Source organism: Nannospalax galili, unplaced genomic scaffold (genome assembly GCF_000622305.1).
Source record: "Nannospalax galili isolate Female #2095 unplaced genomic scaffold, S.galili_v1.0 scaffold2927, whole genome shotgun sequence".
In the NCBI taxonomy this organism is placed as follows: Eukaryota; Metazoa; Chordata; class Mammalia; order Rodentia; family Spalacidae; genus Nannospalax; species Nannospalax galili.
The window spans coordinates 107,753-130,629 of NW_008355812.1; the positions used below are offsets into that span (position 1 = coordinate 107,753).

Sequence of the window (22,877 nt, forward strand, 5' to 3'; positions counted from 1 at the left end):
CCTCCATCCACTCTAAAGTAGGGTGAGGGGCATTCATTATTTGTTGCTTAGCAACGAGGCACTCAGGCTCAGGAGCCAGCTGCAGGTTCAAAGCCCACCTCTGCTGCTCATCAGCCATTTCACACACACACACACACACACACATCACACACCACCACCCCCACATACACACTGCACCACACACATCACACACATACCACACACACATACACACATTACATACACCACACACATATCACACACACCACCCCCCCACATACACACTGCACCACACACACCACACACACCACACACATACATACACACATACACACTAAATAAATACATAAATTTAAGGGTTTATAAAGGAAATTACCCTTTCTGCCAGTTGTGCAGTGTGATGTCGGACTATCAGCCCTACGGTGGCGAACACTGCCCCAGCTGGGCTGACAGCTGAGCTCACGGACCACCGTATGAACCTTATTCCCTAAGGCGCTGTTGAGTCATCCTCAGTCTGCACCTTAGTCAGGGGTTGTTCTTCAGCGGGATGTTCTTGCCTACTTAGGTGACCTAAGACCTGCAGAACTCAGAAGCAGCAGATCAGGACCCATGAGCCAGAAGACCACAGTCCTGTAGTGGCTCCAGCTCCATCCAAGGCTCTCCCACAGAGGGAGGATCCCAGGAGGTGAGACTTGTCCCAGTAGAGATGTCCCAGGGCCTTCTATAATACATGTGATATGTTCTCCCTTCATCTCCACTAAGGCAAGGTCTGATTGCTGACACTGCTGTGCAAGTGGGTTCCTTTAGGACCTTAGCAGAAACCAGGGCAGGAGAGTGGATGAAGGTATCCACAGAGTCAGGGACCAACTACAATGGAGGCAATGGGACCCACTATCCATGCCCATCTCCTCTTCCCCACCAGGAGTCAACTCTCAGGAAAGAAGCAAAGCCTGATCTCATACTCCCTTTACAAAGGCCCATATGGATATATGGATACCCATGGAGGTGGGTAATACACTGTGTCCTGCCCTGCTCAGAAATCAACTGCCATTGTTAGTGTGGTGCCTCCACGGTGACAGGCTCTGTATTGACAATAAACAGGGAGATAAGAAAGAGCCTTTGGCCTCATGGAGCTAGTTTGCAGGGCTTACAAAGTGGAAGGAACCCACAAAAAGGAGCAGATGTGTGCTTGTATGTGAGTGTGTGTGTGTGTGTGTGTGTTTGCACACACACAGAGTTCACAGTGGGGGTCTTTGGGGGGGGAATGTTTCTTACAATCTGCTTGATCAACTGCCTCACCCAGGGACTGGCAGGTGCTTTGACGGCAGGGCAGTCTCTCTCCCCATTCCCCCAGCAGTGCCTGGCCCAGAGTGATCACTAATCACGTGTTCCAGGGATGGATGAGGACACAGGCAAGCACCTGGGAGTCTGCCAGGCCCCACCTCTTCACTACACGTGATGGAAAGCTCACAGGCTTTCTTCATGGGTGGAGTTTTCTCACCCAGGACTCTAAAAGACCCTCAGATGGAGGCTCACAGATCTGCAGTTCACACCTGCCTCTCTCCAGGCTGCCCTAAATTTTAATTAGTAATAATCATCATAAACATTTTAGAGCACTTGAGCAGTTACAAACCACTCTATACACATTATCTCCCCAGGAGTCCAGAGAGCTCTGAACAGAGAGACAAGCGAGCAAGCTGCTTTCTAGATGGTGGCCGGGGCTTTCCTTGCTGTAGGAGGCAGTGGGCCTGGCATTCTTTGTGGCCCCAAGGTGCCAGAACATACATAAGACACCCCCGTGGTTCTAGTCCGGGACAGGCCTCACAGTTCCCCTAGAAGGCAAAGATGTGGCTTCTGATAAACTATAGGGTCTGTGGTTCAGGACTGAGGTCCAAGAAGGGGCTGCTGGATCCACCCCAGGTCACGTAACTCTGAAGTTGTGTCCTTCGCATGACACACCCCCAGCTGGCCTTGACCTCCAAACCAGAGAGATCAGAGAGTAAGGACAGCTAAGAGAGCTGTGGTCAGCTCTGTGGAAGTCGGAGGCCAGCAATTGTGGAGATCTGGGCTCTGCTCTGGTCCCAGAACAAGCGACCCACAAACCCCAAAAGCTGCCTCTACCTGGCAGGGCAGACCGTGTTTTTCCTGCCTGTGACTTACTAACTGCCTTCCTCAGGAAAGAGACAGGGGACCAGGATTGGGATGGAGAGCAGGGAGGAGATGGTCCACTAGCCCAATCAAAAGCAGTTTTAAACCAGACTTGGTGGCATAGGCCTGCAATCCCAGATACTGGGGAGGGGGATGTCCATCTGGACAGAGAGCTCATGGCTGCCAGGGAGAGGCATGGGGAGGGGGAAGGGCTGCATAAAGACCACAGAGTTTCTTCCTCTTTACACTGGTTCATATGAGCCCATTGTGGATACCTATAATCCCAGTCCTGGGAAGGCTGGGGCAGGAGGATTGCCGCAACTTCGGGCCTAGCCTGGACTACAAAAAACTGGCTGGAAAGGACAAAATACAAAATTCAACATAAAGCAGTTAAAACGGTGACCTCCATCAGTTAAAACGGTGACCTCCATCAGTTTAAACAGTGACCTCCATCAGTTTAAAAGCAGAAGTCCAGCAGAGTGCCTGTGCCCGCAGACCTGGGAAACCATACTTTTGAACCAAATAAACAGCTAAATGAACTGGTTGAACCCAGTTTCTAAACACGGGAACTTCCCCTCTTCCCCAGAACCTTCACTTTCCCAGCTGCTTTCCCAGCGCCTGGAAACTGGAACCCTGGCCTCTGGGAGCTCTGTGAATCCTGTGAATGTTTTATGCGTGCGGGGGGAGGGGGTGCTCTGAGGCTCCTCTGCTCCAGCTCTGCATAGAAGGAGACTGTCTGTCTCTCTTTCTGTCCATCAGATGTATGGAGGGCAGGACCAGGGTTTGGAAGAGACACTGGGTACTCTGATGCTGCAGCATGGGAACCAGAGCTCTGGCATCAGGGAGTCAGAAACAGGCCACACAACAGCAGATCTGATTGGACCCCCTTGTCGAAGGCCAACCACAAGACCCCCATTCCTCAAAGGCATTGTCCTCCAGATCCTGCCTCCCATTCATCACTGCCCATTGCCCACTGCCTGCTCCACACGGCCTTCCAGTCTTCCTGTCCCTGACCTACTAACTCCCTCCCCCAAGCTGTCAGTTTAGCTTGGGCAGGGCCTCTTCCAGGACCCTACTCAGCTGCACTGCCCAACGCCTCCGCAGTTCCTTAGAAGCCCCTCCCAGAACCTGCTGTACACTGTTGCCATTGACTTCTGCTTGGTGGGCCTGGAGACTTGCCCCACTCCTCTCCCAGGCCCAGTTCCAGCTCCTTGGAGTTTCCCACAAACATGAAACTGAAATTAATGTGTGGAATTTGCAATATTAAGAGACATAACATTTATAGTCATCTATAAATGGAGAATGTGCATGATACACGTGGTGATTTAATTCAGGGGGCACCCATTAAGTCAGAAATAAAACTCCCTCACGAAGTCCTCTGCAACAATATTCATTTTCCATCCACTGAGCATCTACCGTGAAATGGTCCCAAGTCCTGAGCCACACAGGCATTTACCATGGAAGGTCAACGTCAACAACAGCAAACAAAGCCCTCTTGTGGGCCCGTTCACCTTCTGCCTTTCTACACATACACATATGCATGCACACATAAACATGCACACATCAGGCATGTATACACATACACATATATATACACATACAAAATACCTACATACACAGTGCATATGTATATAGATGCATGCACATATACATACACAGTCACACATATACACACTTTTGCACAAGCACACATATCCATATACACACAGTGAACACATATGCAACACATACACATGCATGCATGCTCACACATTCATACACATATATCCACACATATACTTATGTATGCCCTCATACTCAATACACATACTTGCACACATATGCATATATATTCATAAATGCACACAAAAACACACAACTACACCAGCCAGCTGCAGCTGAGTTCTGGCTCCCCAGACAGCACACGGAGCAGATGACAAATCACCTTCGTTGCTCCCACAGTGCTCTGTAGAGGCCGGGGCAGGTCTTTGTGGGGACCTTAAAGATGGGAGCTTCTCAAAGAATCTGCAGGCGCACACACTGCCACACACACTGTGGGGATGACTTTTCTGGGAATCACAAACTGAATTTTTGCAAATTAATCATATGCTTTGAGATCATTTAAAACTATATATCAATCAGTTTTCCTAACTGTTCACTCAGCTTATTTAACTGGCCTTTTAGAAAAACAGTGTGATCAAACTTCCTGTCCCTTGGCCTCCTGAGGTAATTAAGTCTTACAAACTAAGCTAAATCATAGCTTTAATCTTATCCCGTGTTCCCTATCATGAGTCAGTTATGCCCCAACTCAGAACAATGTGTATGTGCCTGAGATGTGGTGATTAAACCTCAGACCATCACTGAAATCATTGGTGACCTTGAAAACAACTTATCCCCCACAGGTGTTGAAAGCAACATCTGGGCATAATTGATGACATCCGTTTGTGGGTTTGTATGCTGTTCTGAGTCCGGAAGATCAGAAAAATAACTCTTTCTCTTGTTAAACTCGGGTTAAAGATTCTTGAAGACAAAGTTCCTCATACCTTCCCCACACCTGCCTGATGTGTTGTTTAATAAGCCTAAGAGGAAGCCTTTTGTTCAGGAGGACAGGAAAGTTCTGAGAGAAATCAGAACTCCTCATGACAGATCAGGCTCCAGAGGCGGACCAACAACAAGAGGTAGTTTTCCTTTTATGTAGCACCACTCCGGCCACTTCAACACACACTCTGCCTGCCATGTGACACAACCTCAGGGCTGGCAGCCTTTCTTACATGAGGATACCCATGTCGCTTTCAAAGGGTCAGTGACTCCCAACAGGCAGACACAGCACCCCAGAATCACTTCCAAGTTAACACAGCAGGTGCTTTCAAAGGCTGCTTTGCCTTTCCCCACTTTGCAAGTGCCAGGTGTCCCTTCAGGATATGTGGGGAAACAGATCAAAACAAAAAATAAAAGCCAAACTCTCCAGTGTGTGTGTTCTTAACAGAACCAAGGTGATACGACTTTAGGAGGGTTTTTGGACTTGACACGTCCCAGTTGGATCCCCTCTGCCCAGCACTGTCTTGGTACACACAGGCACTCGTGTATTGAATGCATTTGAAATGCTATCTCCTTAATGGCTGTATCATCATTTATTTAGTGCAATTAGATGTCTTCCCTGTGTCTAGTAATTTGCTATTACAAGTCAGACCATGATAAATTGCGCAATTAATTATATCTGCATCTCAGTGACCATAGGGGGTTACTACCAACAGGCAAGTCAAAGGGCTGTGCAATGGTGGGCGCAGCCCACCATGGTGCGTTGGTGGCTTCAGGCTGCAGTGGACATACTACCATAGTCTGACAGAGGTTATGAAGTGCTTGGCTGTGGCAGGGAGAGACCAACAAGGAAAACACTGGAAGTCTGAGAAGTCTGATACGTATAGTAAGTAGAAAGGAAGAGTTGGCCTCTCACAAAATACCAGGTATCTGAGCTGTGAAGGACAACAGCCTCCAACAGAAACCACAATGGGGAACAGCTCCGGGCCTGTAGAACGGGCTACCATTGTACTAGTCCCATTGTATATCATAGCAAAAGAAGATTTTTTCCATGGGGTGTATTTTTATAGCTATGCAAATTGAGGCTTTTGAAATCAGTCTTTCTTTGGGATAATATTGCATCAGAGAATTAATGTTGAGCCACTCAGATCATACTTTGTCCAGGGAACACCGTTGAAGGGTCCCAACATATACGAAGCTGGGAATTCTGGGTTTATGATCTTGTCTAATAAAGTAGCTCTTCACCTGCTTTAAAGAGGTGAGGTCTTTACCTACATGAAGGGTATGAATGCTTTTCAGGCCTCTGACTCATCCAGCAGCCGTCATTTTCAAAAGTTAATATGTGCACTGCCTCAAAGTTGGAAGCTATGTAAAAACCTCTTTGACGTAAGTCCAGCAACCCAGCCAGGGCTTTGTCAGGCAAGGTATTCTCCTGAAAGAACAGTGCTGCCTTCTTGACTCTGATGCCCAGCACGAAAAGTGTGCTTTTGAGAAACAAGGGTTTAGACTCCACAGTGGGTTCCCAGCCTGCTGACCACTGGGACTTGAGCTGGAAGAGAAGGGAGGGAGATTCACCTCTGGCTCCTCCTAGGCACAAAGCACACATGAGCGCAGCACGCCAAGCTGTGGGCCTCCAGGACTCACACGGACCCAGCCCAAAGGATGCCTATGGGATTCTCCATCCGCCTGTGCTGCCCAAAGGACGAAGTCAGTGGGCATATGCACGTCCCACCCAGTGACTTTCTGCTCTGGTCCTTTCATGAGGGTGAGAAGTCACCCTATTGCTTGGGGCTGTTGTAACAGCGACTGGAGCAAGCTTCCCTGGGCTCTCCTAGAGATGCAGATGGGAAGCTTGTGATAACTTTTACATGATAGCTTTATATGCTCATGGATGTTCACAGCCTTTAAATTTTGTCCCATGTCTACAGGACTCAAGTGACATGATTAAATTCAGAGGCAGCTCCAGGAAACACTGGATCCTGGAGAGAGGCTACCCTGTGTGATGGAGTGTGGAACTGAGAATCAGGACCACTGGCCTTTCTTAGCCACTGATTCACCCCTCTCTCCCTAGGACGTCAGATGGAGTGGTCTCCACACACCTTCCATTGGGAAGGGAGTGATGAGCAGTCAGAGATCAGGATACTGTTTCCCTACAGCTGAGGGTTACTTCACCTGCCTGGCAGAGATCAGCCGCTCCTCTCAGCTTCTCTGAGCTCATCTTCTGATCATTTGGGACCCACTTGAGCACCAATAACAATCAGTTCATCCCCTAATTTTTCTGAGCCCATTTTTCCAGTTGCCCCCCTCACAAAACTTAAAAAAAAACCAATCCAAGCAAGTTTTGTAAACCTTAGAACATGAGGCTGTTTTGAGAACGTTAACCAGCACATGTCTGAGCAGACTCTCCCCAGGGTCCCCTGTGGGCATGTGGGCAGCAGCTTTACCTTCATACAGAGTAGGCACCTCTGAACCACAGCCCATGTGGACAGGGAAGATCCAGAACCAGCCTTGGGCTCACTCCAGAACCTGCCTCCCCGACAACGAAGGCACGTAAACATGTCCACAGTTTGCTGTGTGACTGTGCACTACAGTACAGTGTTGCTCCCCCGCCCCCAACACCCAGCTTAGATCCCCCCCTGTGTTTAGGATGTCTAGATGCAATGGAAGAAGGGGAGGGCAGAGGAAAAGGGGAGAGGACAAAGGAAGGAGGGAAGGACAGCCTTGGCCAGGCTTGCAGCAAAGTCTCTTGTGTTAGTGAGCGAGCCACTCTGCCTGGCTGGCAGTGCTCATGATGGGATCGAGTCTGGCTCCATTCCAGTAAGACAGACGAGAGTGCTTGATGCGTGGCTGGCCAGAGCCAGTTCAGGCCCAGCTGAAAACAAACCCCAGGAGACAGAGACAGCTCTAGTGTGAGGCCCCCTCCCAGGGGTGGAGGGGGCATGCACTGGGTGTCCAGGCCTCCTGACTGGCCTGCTCCTGGCCCTGCACAGCTTGTATCCTGAACGAAAACAAGGACTGAAAGGCAGCTTCCTCCACGGATGAACGGAGGACGCCAAGCGAAGTCAGTCTTAGGAAAGGCAGACAAGGGAAGAGGAGAGGCGTTTGCTCCCATGTGAAGAGTAAGCCCACATACATGCACACATGCACATACATACACAGACTCACACACATGCACATACACACATACACAGACACATGCACACACATACATACAATCTTATACACACAACCATGTACACATACACATATATATACACATACACATGCATACACATACACGAATACACACTTGTTATATATACACATACACACACATGGGTACACACATACACACTTGTTGTGAGCTCCAGTTGGTGAGGAGATCTCACTCCACCCTCTCGGGTGAAGACAGAATGACCACCCATCACAAGCGCTGCCTGTCTTGTGGCACTTTTGACCCTTATAATGGTGTGAAAGCACTGTGCAGTCGGTGGAAACAACTTTAGATTGACTCTATTGACTGTGGATTGTTCAGTGTAAGGACAGATACAGTGCTCCTCCCTGCTGGGCGGCAGCAGGTGCAGCTCCCAAACAGCCCAGAGGAACAAGGCGGCCTGAGGTCCACCCTGGAGGCTGTTTCGCTGAGCTAGGTGTCCGGCAGGTAGTACAGTTCTTTCACTTTACTGTAAGCTCATTGGGATGGAAGCTCGTTGTGAGTCAGGAGTGTCTGCATTCTCATTTCTCAGAGGAGAAAAGATGCTTAAAAACCAAGAGCTCCCCCACCCTTAGGTAGATGGGCTCTGAAGAAACCAAACAGAAAAACTGCCAGTTCGTGTGGACTTCAGACTGATGTCTCCGCCCCCTGCTCTGAAGTGGCTGTCACCTCCACATCCTGCACCAAAGCTGGTCCAACAGCCCCTCCAGTGTCTGGGAGCCCCGCTGCCCACACGCCCTCTGGTTCAGCCCATCTCCCCCAGAAAAGCACCCCAGATGCCTCAGGCCTGTGCCCTCCACACCCCACATGCAGCATTCTAGCCAGGAACCTCCCTGTTGTCACCGGCACCTTCTGCTGGGCTGTTGTTCTTCCCCCTGTTCATTTATCGAGAAAATTGACAAATTGAAAAGGATAAAAAGAAAATTCACAGCCCCCCTTGAGAAGGGACCAGAAAGGCAAGTCTCCACCCAGACAGAAAGCCAGAAGCTGTGTTGCCACATACTCAGAGTGTTTAGAGATTGATGCCCTGTGAACCTAAAATTAAAGTTTTCCCAACACCCCTCCCGCACTGCCTCATCAGGGAGGTGATTTCTGATTTGAACCTGAGCCCATCCTCCTGGGCCATCCAGCAGGTGTAAGGTAATAGCCATCCGGGTATTCACCCAGCAGCCACCTGGCTCTCCAGGCAGGTGAACGAGGCCCACGGTTCTTGGCAGAATGCCTGAAGAACAGGTGTATGGCTTCCTTCTGGCACAGCCTTTCCTCCTCCCTTGGCAGAGGACTCGCCCTGGAAGCTGAACCAGGTTCCTTCAAGGACTCTGTCCACCAAAGAGGGAGGCAGGCCAGGCATACAGGGTCTGGTGCTGTCCAGGGTGCCAGTCCCTGGTGCTGGGGTCACCTATCTACCTAGAGAAAGGAGGTTCCAGATACCAGTGGGAAAGTCACAGGATCTAAAGATAGAGAGCCTGGGGCTCACCCCAGATCTGCATGATGGAAAGTGGCTTTGGGGGCTTCTAAGTTCTTTCTCTGCAAGAAGTGATTATCACCATCTCATTCACCTGTAACAGAGAGCAAGCTGGTGGGATAAGCAGGCCCTTGGTGAGCAGTGGCTGGTGTTATCCTTCCCACAGGGTGTCACTGCTTCCCTCCCTGCTCTGTAGTCTTCCTGTCTTCCCCTGAAAGAGCTTCCCCAAACCAGAGGTGAGGGTCACTGGTGCCAGGACCAAAGGGCCTCATGGAACACAGGTGCAGATTGGTCCCTGCCTGTGGGACAAAGTGGATACTCCCTGCCACCTCTAGGGAAGACCAGAGGCTAAGCCTGTGGTGACATCAAGGAATTTAGTGCCTGGCTCTTCCCAGTTCTCCGCCACTTTGGATGGTAGCTCCTGCACCCCATCCCTCCTTACTCTCCATCTGTCACCTGTGGGGGACTCCCAGGCCACCACTCAGGATCCAAACTCTCCCTGTACTCACTGCATAGACACATACCAAACTCAACTCTAAGGACATGCTCCTGGGATTCAAGTCTCCCCAGCATCAGTCCTCAGCAGCCAGGGTCCTACAGGTCTGAAAAAGGCTGACCTCAGGAAGCTTTCTCACCAGTCAGTCATCCTTGACCATGCAGGGCCCTGTGGTCCAAGGCATGTGGACCGGATACATCGGTCACCTCTGTGTTCTGACCCCCTTGGAGGCCACCACCATCATGCTGGTGCTGACACAGCCCTGGTTGCTGAGGCAGTGGGCTGGCATGGATGAAAACCCCTCTTTGGGACAGAACAGAATCCTAAATGCTGGGATCCTGGGGGCAAGCCTGCAAGTGGGGAGAGGCTGGAGGAGGTGGTCAGGGGAGGGGAGAGGGAGATGGGGAGAAAGAAGAGGGACAGAGAGAGCATGTGTGGGACAGCCTGAGCTGAAAAATATTTGGGGGAGATTTTTGAGATGGGGTCTCCCTGTAGCCATAGCTGACCTGGAACTTGCTATATAGACCAGGCTGGCCTTGATCTCACAGAGATCTGCCTGCCTGCCTCCCAAATGCTGGGATTAAAAGCATGCGCCACCACACCCAGCAAGAAGCTGAAAAACTTAAAGGAGGACAGTTTGTTGTGGTTCATGGTTTCGGAGGTTTGGGTCTGAGGCCAGCTGGCTCCATATCCTGCCTGAAGTGAGGTGTGGGGAGGAGGGGCCTATGTAAGAGGGGACTGCTCACCTTGACAGCCAGAAGGAGATGGGGTGAAGGACCAGGTACAAGATAGAATCCCAAGGATCCATCACTTCAACTAGGTCCCTCCCAAAACAGTCCATCTGACTATGAACCTATCCATGATACATGATGAAGTTAAAATATAGCTGTACAAACATAAGAATAAAATGTTGAAAAGTCAAAAGAAAATTTAAAAACCCATGAGCTGGGGAAATGGCTCGGAGGGGAAAGTTCCATCAAGGAGCTGTGTTTGGATTCCCAGTAACCTAAAGAGCCCAGTGTGGCAGTGCACATCCATAACTCTAGCAATGGGGGCGGGGGGTGGATCCTCAGAGCTCACTGTCCAGATAGTCTAGCCGGGCAGTGAGCACCTGTCTATGAGTGACCATCTGAGCTGGGGAGGAGGAGCAGGGCTGAGAAGAGACAAGATTTTCCAGCACTAGGTAAGAAAAGGTAAGACCTAGGGAGACGGGTCAGCCAATAAAGTGCTTGCCACACAGGCATGAAGACCTGAGTTTGTTCCTCCAGAACACATATGAAAAGGCCAGACTCAGCAGCACGCATCTGTAATCCCAGAACTGGGGCAGTGGAGTCAGGACAATACCTGAGGCTCCTGGACAGCCAATTGAACTGAATCAGTAAGCTGCAGGTTCAGTGCAGGATTCTGCCTTTACAAACAAGGTGTAGGTCAGGGATGTTGCTCAGTGGTAGAGCATTTGCCCACCATGGGCAAGGTCCTGGGTTCAAATCCCAGCATTGTGCCAAAAAAGGTCAAAAATAAACTGGTGATATTAGTTTTGGGGGGGTGGCGTACACACACACACACACACACACACACACACACACACACACCTTTAATCCCAACAACTGAGGAGACAGAGGCAGGCTGGTCTCTGTGAGCTCTAGGCCAGCCTGGTGTACATAACCATTTCCAGGCCAGCCAGAGCTATACAGTGAGACCCTATCTTCAAAAACAAACATGAAAAGAAACTGAGGAAGACACCTGGCCCTGACCTGGCTTCCGCACATGTGCACTCAGAACAGACAGTAGGACGGTTTTATAATCAAGACACTAGGTCCCTGACCAAGCCATGCTTGGCTCTCCCAAGGCCTCAGTTTCCACAGTGAGACAGTCGGGCTGATTCATTCCAAGTCTCAGATAATTGTTTTAGTTTTTTCAATTTAATTTGAATCCATCCCCAGTTTCAATTCAGCTTAATATCACACAAGATAAATTCTCTCTCATTGCAAAAACCTGTCAAGGTCCTTTCATAATATGCTGTCAACTTCCCTCTCCCTCCCATCCCTGAAGACAAATGATGTTCTCTTCCTGCCTTTGCTTTGCCCCATCCTCCAAGGCTGCAGCACAGACAGACAGTCCCTTCACCAAGGAGCGCACCTCCTCTCGATGCCTGTGCTCCTCTGCTTGTTGATTTGTGGAAGAAACTGAGCAAATCGGTCAGCACCTGGTCTATCTTGCACGGCAAGGTGGCAGTGTCACCTGCCTCCTCTCCACCAATCCTCTCTGCCATACTAGATTCAAAATGGATCTCCTGAGCCCTGTGAGGTCAACTGGAATCTCCTTCCCAGCTGCACTGAGACTGAAAACCTGGGCTCTGCTGTTCCCTCCCTGCCTTGGCCCCTGCACAGCTGTTTTCTCTGGTGAATGTCTGCCTTGGGGAGCAACCAGCCAGGTGTGGGAAGTCCCTCCAGCCTCCCACAGGTGGTGTCTGGCATCGGTCCTCCCCTACACTAAATGCACCAGTTGTCTCTCCAGCTGGTGACAATGTGCCTTAGATAGTCCGCTAGAAAAGAGGAAATGTTTTGAGGTTTCAGTCCATGGCCACTTGGCAGTTTTGGGCCAGTAATGAGCAGAGCATCGTGGTAGAAGGAAATAGCTCCCTTCACGGCAGTCAATAAGCAGCCGGCGGGGAGGTGCTGGAGAGATGGCTCAGTGGTGAAGAGCACTAGCTGTTCTTACAGAGGACTCGTGTTCAATTCCCAGCATCCACATGGCCGCTAACAACCATTCAAACTCCAGTTCCAGGGGAATTCTGACCTCCGCAGTCATTGCACACACAACACAAGTGTACTTACATACATGCAGGCAGTACACTACTCATACACATAAAATAAAAATAATAAATAAAATATTTTTTTAAAAAAAGGGACCAGAGTCCCAGAATCCCATTCAAGGGAAGGCTCTCAATGACCTCACTTCCTCCCTCTAAGCCCTGCCTCTGAAAGATGCCACCACCTCCTCCACAAGCTTGAGACCAAGTCTTCAACACATGGGCCTTTGAGGAACATTCCAGATCCAAACCCACAGCACCAAGCCTAACTCTCATCCCTGTACCCCCAAGGTGGAAGACCCCAGAGCACAGACTTGCCCAGGCTTCTCCCTGCCCAGGTCCAGGCTCCTTTAGTCCCCACTGAAGCAGTCATCCTGAGGACTTACTCTTATACAAATCTTCCTTTCTCACTTTCAACAGGAGAGGATTTCTACTAACAACTCCGTCTAACCCAGAACTACATCTTACTTTTTAACCCTGGGCTTGCAGGCTTCTAAAGTTCAGAAGGAGAAGCAACCAGTGTGTGAATAGAAAAGTGTGATGGGGTATTTGGCAGTGAGCTCCCCAAGGTCTCCTACAAGATAGGCTATGGCTAGATCATTCCCGCTCCCCTGCTGTTGAAGTCCCCCAAACTTACACAACACTCTTCCTGCATCACAGGAATGACCCAGTGCCTCTGCTGGTGCAACGTTGCAATCCTGCCACTCAACAGGAATTCTGCTCATCTATGGAGTGCAGATTGAAGTTTGCTCCACGACAGGTGTCCCAGAATCCTGACCCTTTGCTGAGAGCACCCCCAGAGCACAGCAGGAACCTGACCACTACCATTGTTTTCAGGGCTCTGTCAACTTGGATGACTATTCTTAGGGACACAGCAAAGCCACTGCCTCCAGGAACTCTCTGGTACGAGGCAGAGGACACCAGCAGAAAACCACCCTGCAGAGTCAAGCCTTGTGGCCAGTCCTTACAAATGGACAAATGAAATGGCGAGGGCTTTGAGGCAGTAAGCTTTGGGGTGGTTTGTTGCCCAACAACACTGAAGTGACACACCCTCCTGTTTCCAAATAATACAACGTTGTGATGGTGGTGGGCGGGCTCTGTGCCGAGTCTGTTTACAGCTTAAACGAGGGCTGGAGAGATGACTCCGTTGGCAAAGTGCTCGCTACACAAGCATGAGTACCTGAATTTATTCCCCAGAAACTATGTAAACGCCAGGGGCTGTGGTGTCTACTTGTAATCCCCATACTGGAGGATAGAAATAGATCCCTGGGGCTTGCTGGTGAGCCATCCTACCTGAATCAAGGAGCCCTATGCTAAGAGACCAGGCCTCAGAAAACAAATTGGACAGCAAGAGGTGGATTGCGAAGGAGCCTGCGAAGGTCTCCATTTCTGCACACGCCGTAGCAAGCAGCAACAAACAGGCGGCACCTAGCTCAGCCGTCTGATTTCACCAGAGTTAAGACCTGAGTGGGTGGTCCAGGCCAGGGGTTTGCTGGTGCAATTGGACCGAAGGGCTGGAATTTTGTATCTGACGGTTTCTGTGCAACTTGGAGAGAGAAATTTTCTGTTCCAAGTACGCATCACTTCCAACATTTGTGAAACTAATTTTGTGGGTGGTCGTTTAGAAATTCAATGTGTCGACATGAGTGAAACCTTGGAAAATACTCAGCACATTACTTATAATTTATTCATACTAAGAGGAGACCCAGTGAAAACATGCTACATGCCTGCATTGATTAGGTTGCTCGTTGCTGGCCAGTCTCTGAGGGAAACAGCTTGAAGGAGGAAAGGTTCACCCTGGCTCCTGGTTCCAGAGATCTGTTTCCATGGTCATCTTGACTCCATCTCTGTGGGCCTGAGGCCAACCTGAACATCAGGGCAGGGAGCATGCTATGGAGCAGAGCAGCTCATGACAGGAAGTAGAGACAGGAAGGTGCATGTGTGCCCCCCACCCCCACTGACCTATTTCCTCCAACCAGGCCCTGCCTCCTATAGCTCCACCACCTCCCAAAATAACACCACCAACTGGGGAACAAGCGGCCATTCGTATACCTGGGGGAGCACATAGATGATAGGGGCCCAGGGAAGGGGGAGTGGAGGAGGGAGTTCATCACAGGACCACACACCGTGCTAAGCTTTTACACAGAAAATATGTACTGCTACAATGCTTATGATGGGTGCTGATGGGGAAATGGAGGCACAAAGGGATTAAGAGCACTTCCTGCATTCATCCAGTGGCTTCACCAACTCCAGAATCCACCGCCTTTGCCCAGCGCCCCTCTAAAATGTAGCACGGCATTGAGGACACCATTCTGTGTACAGTGGGAACCCAAGGTTTGGAAAAGTCCAGCTGCCTAAGGGCAAATCTGAAATCGCTCAGTGCCAGAATTCCTGGTGGTTTGAGCTTGTTACTTTGTTTGCATTTTTCCAAATTCGCTCCAATAAACATATTCAATTTTATAAGCAGAAAACGTGCTATTCAAAGTATGTTTACTGCTTTCAGGGTGCCAGGCTTAGTTAGGCACTGCATAGACTGCTGTGGTCTCCAGGGTCTGGAAACCATCTAGCTGCCCCAGACACGGGTGCTATAAATATGACCCCTCTTTCCTCCCAACAGCAGAGCTGGTGCTACACAGTTTAGCCTCAGGGTTTGTTATTTGGTTGGTTGGTTGTTTTGAGACAGGGTCTCAAGTAGCCCAGGCTGGCCTCAAACTCACTATATGTAGCCAAGGATGACTTGGAACTCCTGATCTTCCTGCCTCTACTTCCTGAGTGCTGGATGACAGTTGTGACACACACAGTAAGGATTGAACCCAGGTCCTTCTAAATGCTACTAAGCAGGCATTCTACCAACTGAGCTATATCCCCAGCCTCAACCTTAGAGTTCTGAAGTGAATCCTGATGGAGAACCATGGCTCCAGTCCTTGACGCTGCTCGGGGAAGGGGAGGGTCTCTATACAGTCTTCCCATGAAGGAGGAGGCCTTGAGCCTCCCAGCCGCCAGCCCCCATTGTGTAAGGCAAGCCAAAGTGTGTGGGGGAGGGGGTCCCTTCACAGCAGCATTCTGATTATACAGCCCTGCAAGGTCAGGACCTCCCCATCAGTCTTCTTCCAGGACTATTCATGACTTTGTTTGATACAAGTTCCCCAGGGACTAAGCGGCTGTTGGTACCCAGGTTCCAGCTGAGACCAAATCTCACCGGACTCACTTCATCTTCTACCTCATCTGCTGCAGCTCTGGATGAGTCAGATCCAAGTTGCAGGTCCCAGGGTGGAGGGAGGGAGAATCCTAAATTGCATTCACAAATGTGTTTGGTGGATGTGAGGGTGGATCATCTGCAGATTTGGTGACTGGTCAGTGGGCAAAGAAGTCGTGTAGCGTGTTAACACAGGAGAAGCCTGGGAGACTGGATCAGGCCCAAGCTTTCTTTACCTTGGAGAAAAGGAATCTGGCTCTGAGGGCTGCTGTTCACCCAGGGAAACACAACTTAGACTCGTTGGGCCTCCTGCCTCCTCCTGCCTTCACAGAGCCCCTCAGAAGCCTATATTAATGATGCAGGGAAACCTATCTTGAGTATTTACTGTGTGCTGGTCCTATGCCAGGCTCTGACTAACCTTGAGATAGGCATGTTTCCCATCTGCGTTTTCCTACACCACGACCCCAGCCCCATCTGTTCTCTGGGCCCAGCAGGCTACTGGAAGGATAACTCCATGCCTGGGCCCAAGGGCAGTGTCAGTGTGGCTTCCTTGGCCTCTGGCTTTCAATTCGGTTTAGTCAATGGGAAGCACAATGAGGAGTCTGGAGGGAGGAAAGAAGGTTCTAGAATTGATTTTCCACCCAATGGATGGATGCACAGGCAGGCAGATGGATAGGTTAGTGAATAAATGAATGGAATATGGATGATGGATAAATGGATGAATAGACAGGTGGGTGAATGGATAGATGCATAGATGGATGGGTTGGCGAATGGATTGATGGTGGGTGGATGGATGGATGGATGGATAGGTTGGTGAATAGATGGGTGGGTGAGCGGGTGGATGGATGGATGGATGGGTAGATGAATAGGTGAGTTGGTGAATGGTAGGTCTGGCAGCAGCTGGGTTCATTAGCAGTACACCAAGATCTCATTGCCTTTGGGCAATTCCTTCCCTCCTTTCTGAGAGTTGTCAGATTCAAAATGGCGTCACTGCTGTCAAACTCTACAAACAGCAACAGTAAATAAAAGCAGGAGGTGCTGAAAAAGGGAACTCACAAGCATGCCTGCCAACAGTAACTGGCACAAAAGACCCCACCAGATCCATAGCCTTGTGTAAGAACCATGTGTGTAAGGATGTCTGCCTGGACACTCATTTCAGGCTGGACCTGCTGCCTCTTCTGTCCCTAAGCCTTAGATACCCTGGTTCATAATGCTATGGCCTGGGGTGACTGCTGCGAGGTGGATCTGCCTCCTCCCTTGCCTCAGCCTCCTGAACATGCAGTTGACTGTGGTGCATGGGCTCCTACTGCTGTGATCATTCTAAAGAAATGCATTAACCCACAGAGGAGCTCTTGCCGAGCTGACAGCCTCTGACCTATGGTGACATTAGCTTATCTCGTGTTCCCAACTGAAGCAAACATATTTGCCCCAATCAGCCCTTGCAGGTGTCTTCTCTGGCTTACTGGGGCCTGCTTGGTAAGAGGTGCAAACCAACAGACAGACTCTCCAAGAATGTCCTCTGGAAGCTTTTGCTCAAGCCTCCTATTGAGGTGGAGGTACACAGATCTCAATAGCTCCCAGGGGTAGATGGTGCCTTGGGAGAAGGCATGTAAGGGATGGGAGAGTCCATGGGAGGAAGAGGCCTAAGGAGTTGGGATGCATGTCTCTTCGTTAAAACAGTACAACATCCAGGATCTGGGGTGCAGCAGTGGAGGAACATATACTTAACCCTAAGAAATACCATGAATCTGGACCAAAATCCATGTCCAGTCCCAAGTCTAGGATAGAGAGAGAAGGAAAGAATTCTGACCATATCACTGTAACACATGACAAAAGAGGGAAAATTTGTATATTGAAAGATAGAAAAGGCATGCCACAGGTTTCATAGGTGGATGGACAATGGACGTACAGATGGATGGATAGTGGGACAGATGGATGGATGTGGGTGGGTAGATATATGGATGGATGCACAGGAGGCAGATGGATGGGTGGACAGATGGATGGATGGAAGCATGCATGGATAGGTTGGTGAATGGATGAGTAGAAAACGGATGATATATAATGGACAAATGGACAGGCAGGCGAGTGGATGGATGGATGGATGGATGGATGGATGGATGGATGGATGGATGGGTGGATGGATGGATGGATGGTTGGAGGATGTTTGTATGTATGTATGTATGTATGTATGTATGTATGTATGGATGGATGGATGGATGATGGATGGATAGATGGATGGATGGACAGACAGGGGGTGGATGGGCAAACTGTGGTAAGCTCACCCAGTGGAAGCATGTTCAGCCTTTAAAAGGAGGGAAATTCTGATACCCATTACCACACATGTGTACTTGATGACAGTTTACTAAGTCCAGCAAGCCAGGAAAACAGGGACAAACCCCACTTTCATCAAGACAGAAAATAGGTTGGCAGGATGTTTGTGCTCACAGGGACAGAGCTTCAGTTTAGGAAGACAGGAATGATCTGGGCAAGAGTGCAACAGGCGACTGCACTCAGTGGTTAGGGAAGCAAGTTTGTCTTGGTTAGATCCACCAAAAAAGATGCCAGTCAGCTACAGTGAGAAGTAATTAGATCCAAATTCAAATAAACTGAAAAAAGTTGCCAATATAATTTATAAGATAATTAGAAATTTGAACATATTGGATGTTGATAAAATTAAAGAGCCATCACTTATTTAGGGTACGATGATGGAATGATAAGTGTTTGAGAAATTTGTGAATTAAATGATGTGGTATCTGGCTTCACTTCCAAATAAAGTGGGTGGAAAAAAGAGGTAGGACATGAGGGTCAGGGCACTGAAAGGGGGCTGGGCCTTGAGGAAGGACATGCTCTCCAGCTGACCTTTGTTGAAACTGATGAACACGCATGATCTTTTTTATTATTCTGTTTGCTTCTGTAAATATTTGACACTTCATACTAAAATGTTTTCCAAAATGAAACCTTTCTTTCTTCCTTCCTTCCTTCCTTCCATTCGCCCTTCCTAAGAGGCAGGGTCTTGCTATGTAGCCCAGGCTGGCCTTGAACTTACAGAGACCTTCCTGCTTCCATCCCCAAAGTGCTGAGATTATAGGCATGCACAACCACCTCCAGCTCGGACGCCAGTTTTGAGTCACTTTTACACCGTCACCCTAATTCTTCCACCCCAGTGCTCAGAGCTTGCCCTTCCTGTCTGCCCACCTCATGGCCTTCTTCTCACTAGGGCCCTTCTTCATAGACCAGAAAGGAGGCAGCTCTGGACTCCCAGCTCCCTGCCTTCCTGGGCCCCTCTTCTACCCAAACCACCGTCCTTTGATCCCTTGACCTTAGTAGTGCCAAGCAGAGTGCCTAAGGTTGCACTGACTGTCACTACGGTTGATGCTAAGATGCCATAGCACTTGATGGAGGATCACAGAGAACCTCTACATGCTGATCCCCAGCTTAGGCCCACACCCTGTGCCACACTGATTGCATTTTAACCAGGGTAAAAGCACAGGGCACTCAGGAGACTTGAAATCCTAAGAGCTCTACCCCATTGCTGTGTGTCACGGTGACTCTGGGAGCTGTCATGACTCATTGGTCCAGGGGACACTTGCAAACTGCCACACGAAATCCAGAGCAGCACAGGCACCTTATACTAACATCTTTTGCCAGGGCCCCCGGGGGAGCCTGTCTGCTGAGCCCCACCCACCTCTCCATCACTGTGCTCTACATCCTGTGCCCTGGATTATAAAAAGCAGTCACACAGCAGCAGAAACACTGTGGTTCTCATGTGACGGGGCCATTAGTGTTGCAAAGAGTGATTCATTCTTCTCGGGCATGCTGGGAGCCAGACAGCCCCATTCCACAGGTCAGAACACTGAGACCCTGGAGGTATAAGAGGCAGAGCCAGAATTCAGAGCAGGAGTGATGGGCATGCTTGGCTCCTAAGTCACCTCAGTCCAAGAGCCTGGCACCTGGGCTGTGATAGCTGTGGGGCAAGGCAGTCCTGAGTCACCTCACCAGGATGTGTCAGCCAAGAGGATGGAAGATGATGTCATAATGGTGATGTTTTGTCAAGTGGAAGCCAGGCCTCCAAGGGTTCAAGGCCCACAGCTGGCTAACGTGGACTCTGTGTGTGTGTGTGTGTCTGTCTGTCTGTCTGTCTGTCTGTCCATCCATTTGTCCTCAGGTCACACATTCCACCTGTGTCTGCCCATATACCCTCTTCCCAGGTCTAGCTTCCTGTCCACAAAGAAAATAGAAACAGCAGAGCACTGGGATGGAGCTGACGCTCAGTGCTGGAGTCCCTGCTTGCCTGGACCCGACACCAACCACCTCTTCTCCCGTCATTATATTGCCCTTTGGGGCTCAGCCGAAGGCCACCCACTTCCCAGTGCTTTACCAACCATCCCCAGTGCCCAGCTCATGACTCCCCAGCCTTCTCTGCAACCCCGTCCTCCTAGATATGAACCCAGCAGGTTGAAGCAGAAGAGCCAGCCATTGCTGGAGAGAAGTAAATATGTTCATTATATGAAAGATGCCAAGAGAAACAGAGCCGCCTTTGTCAAGACCATAAAAACAAAAGTAATTGTAAGCAATGCCAAATGAAAGAGGAACTCTGGGCAGGCACACCTGTCAACCCAAGCCGTGGTAGGACTCTGCTGGAGCCACATCCATTGAGGTCACCACAGGAAGGATGCACGGGTTCACAAGGATGCCTGCCTGACACCTGCCCAGTCTTGGATGGTATCCCCCTGGTTATGGGTCCTCATAACCAAAGTGTCACAAGTTCAACCTGTGCATCCTCCCTTTTACACACTTCCCCTGGCCTCAGCCTCCTCGGACACACACGGTTTACACAGTGCTCAGCTAGCCCCAGAGAAAGTCATCTTTGGAGAGTCCGCTCTTGGGGTTGAGATCTAGCCTTCATCTCCTGAACTCAGCTGCATTCCTGGGTAGAGCTTGTCTGTGTCAGTGAATTGTGTGCCTATCACAGTTGGGTATGACGGTACAGAGCTGCAGCACCCCACATCACAGCTGGGTGTGACAGCACAGACCTACAGCACCCACATCACAGCTGGTGTGACAGCAGAGATCTTCAGCACCCAATGCTTTCTCTGTGCTTGGGAGCAGCTGACCCTGACGTCTCAGCTCCAGTGTCTGCGCCACCTGGACACCTCTCCTTGGAAACCTCTCCTCTTTGACCTTGCCTTCTTGTAGGTCAGCTGCCTCCTCCATGGCCCTGCCCTCCATCCTGTCTGCTAATGCCACTGGGCCACAGTCTACACATGATCTGCCTGGACCTGGAGGTGGGGGCTGGTGTTAGACCTAGAAAGCACAGTCCAGGACATTCTCTGCCTCCCAGATGCATGAGAAGATGAAGGAGGCTTCAAGGAGAGAAACAGCACTCAGCACAGCACCAGCTAACCACAGAAGCAGAGCCAGGCTTCCTGAGGAACCGGCCTCACTGCTGGGGGAGGGGCACACTTACCTGGATAGCTTTGGCTGGGCTCCAGGGGAATTCCTCTGCGGAGCTTGCTGACAGTCAGCTGATAAATTATTTTCTGCCACAGCTGCAGGGCTGATCTGTCTGCTGGCCCTTCCAGAGACCTAAGCAGTGGGGCGCCTGCCGCCAGCTCCTGCACACCAAGTTCCTGTCTGGCCCCCAGTATCTTTAAAGTAGATCTTGCCCTGACCCTGGGGCATTTGACAACATAGCCCACCACAGGTGTCACAGGGCCACCAGGTGACCTTCTGCGAGCCTGGAAGGAGAAGGCATGAGTCTGCCAGCATCCATCACAGACATGTCCAGAAGCCAGAGCACCCAGCAGCCCCAACTAGAGACTCTCATTGCACCCCAGGAAGGAATGTATGTGGGAGTTTCTGGTTTGTGGTTTAGTCTGCGATCACTACATTGAGCAGCAGGGCTCACTTCCGGAATAGTCCTGCTGGGCTGTCTGAGACCCAAAGTGCAAGAAGAGGGAGCTGAAGTGACAGGATGATGCCCAGTTTCTCAGCCTCAAGGGAGCATCCTGGAGACCAGGCTGCTGTCCCTCACCTGCTACCTCAAATGCATATCACAATCCTGATGTTCAAACTCACGGTGCTATTGACACGACCCTAAGACAAAGGGACAGGATGAACAAGAGTGGTCACCGAGCCAGTGTTCCCACCCAGCTCTGCAGGGCATCTCGCCTTCAGAAACCATGGCTGATGTGGCAGACATGATCATGCTCAGTAACAGGTAAATTTAAGTAAAACAAATATCAAGTGCTCACAACAGTTCTTTCCAATCTGTGGGCTCCACTGGGGTGGTAAGAAGGCCACAGGCCAGCAGTCCTGAGCCAAGAGGGGGAGCATCTTCTAATCATCTTTCCCTGCTCCATTATGACAGGTGGTGCTCTTCTAGGGACCATGAGAGCCGGGCAACTGAATGAGATGTGGGTGCAGTAGGGGCCTCCCAGGATGCGGCATGAACGTGGTCCCCTCCTGAGCCCCCAGCCAATACACGTGGCCACAGCTCTGTGCTCTGCTTGCACTTCAGTGGCTCCCCTTCCCCTAAAAACCAAACCTGCTGCTCCCAATCCACAACGTAGTTTGTTCTGGGAGACGCTAACATTGGGAGGAATGCAGAAAGGGAAGACAAGAACTCTCTGCACAATTTGTCTCAAACTAAAAGCTAAAACGCACTAAAGCCAAGCCGGCATCTTCTCCTACTTCTTGGGGAGCAAGCCTCGGTTCCCACCCTTTGTCCCTGTCCTTCTAGGAAGAACAGCTCATTTGATGAGGGAGCTCTGACCTTCCCCTCAAAAGGGGCATGATACCTGGTGGGACGTCCTGGATCAGGGTCTGGGACATGAGGTCTGGACGGCCTGCCATGCTTATCCTGAAGGGCGGCTATGTGACTGGCTGAGACACGGTGGTCCAGTCCCTCCTAGGTTTCTACAAAGCAGATACTTCCGTTGCTGCCGTCCCATCTACCAAAGCGGAACTCCAGAATCTGTGGGGTAGTCTGCAGCTCCCCAGCCCTAACCACAACCGCAAGCCTTTCAGGCAAAGGCCAAACCACTGCCCACTCACTGAGGGCTGACTGCT

The 22,877-nt window shown here is 50.3% G+C and overlaps 1 protein-coding gene across 1 annotated transcript in view; it reads right to left on the reverse strand.

Moving 5' to 3' along the window:
• CUNH4orf50 (chromosome unknown C4orf50 homolog) overlaps nt 1-22,877 on the reverse strand; it is a 114,581-nt gene that overhangs the window by 27,904 nt on the left and 63,800 nt on the right. The gene's annotated exons all lie outside the window — the stretch shown is intronic.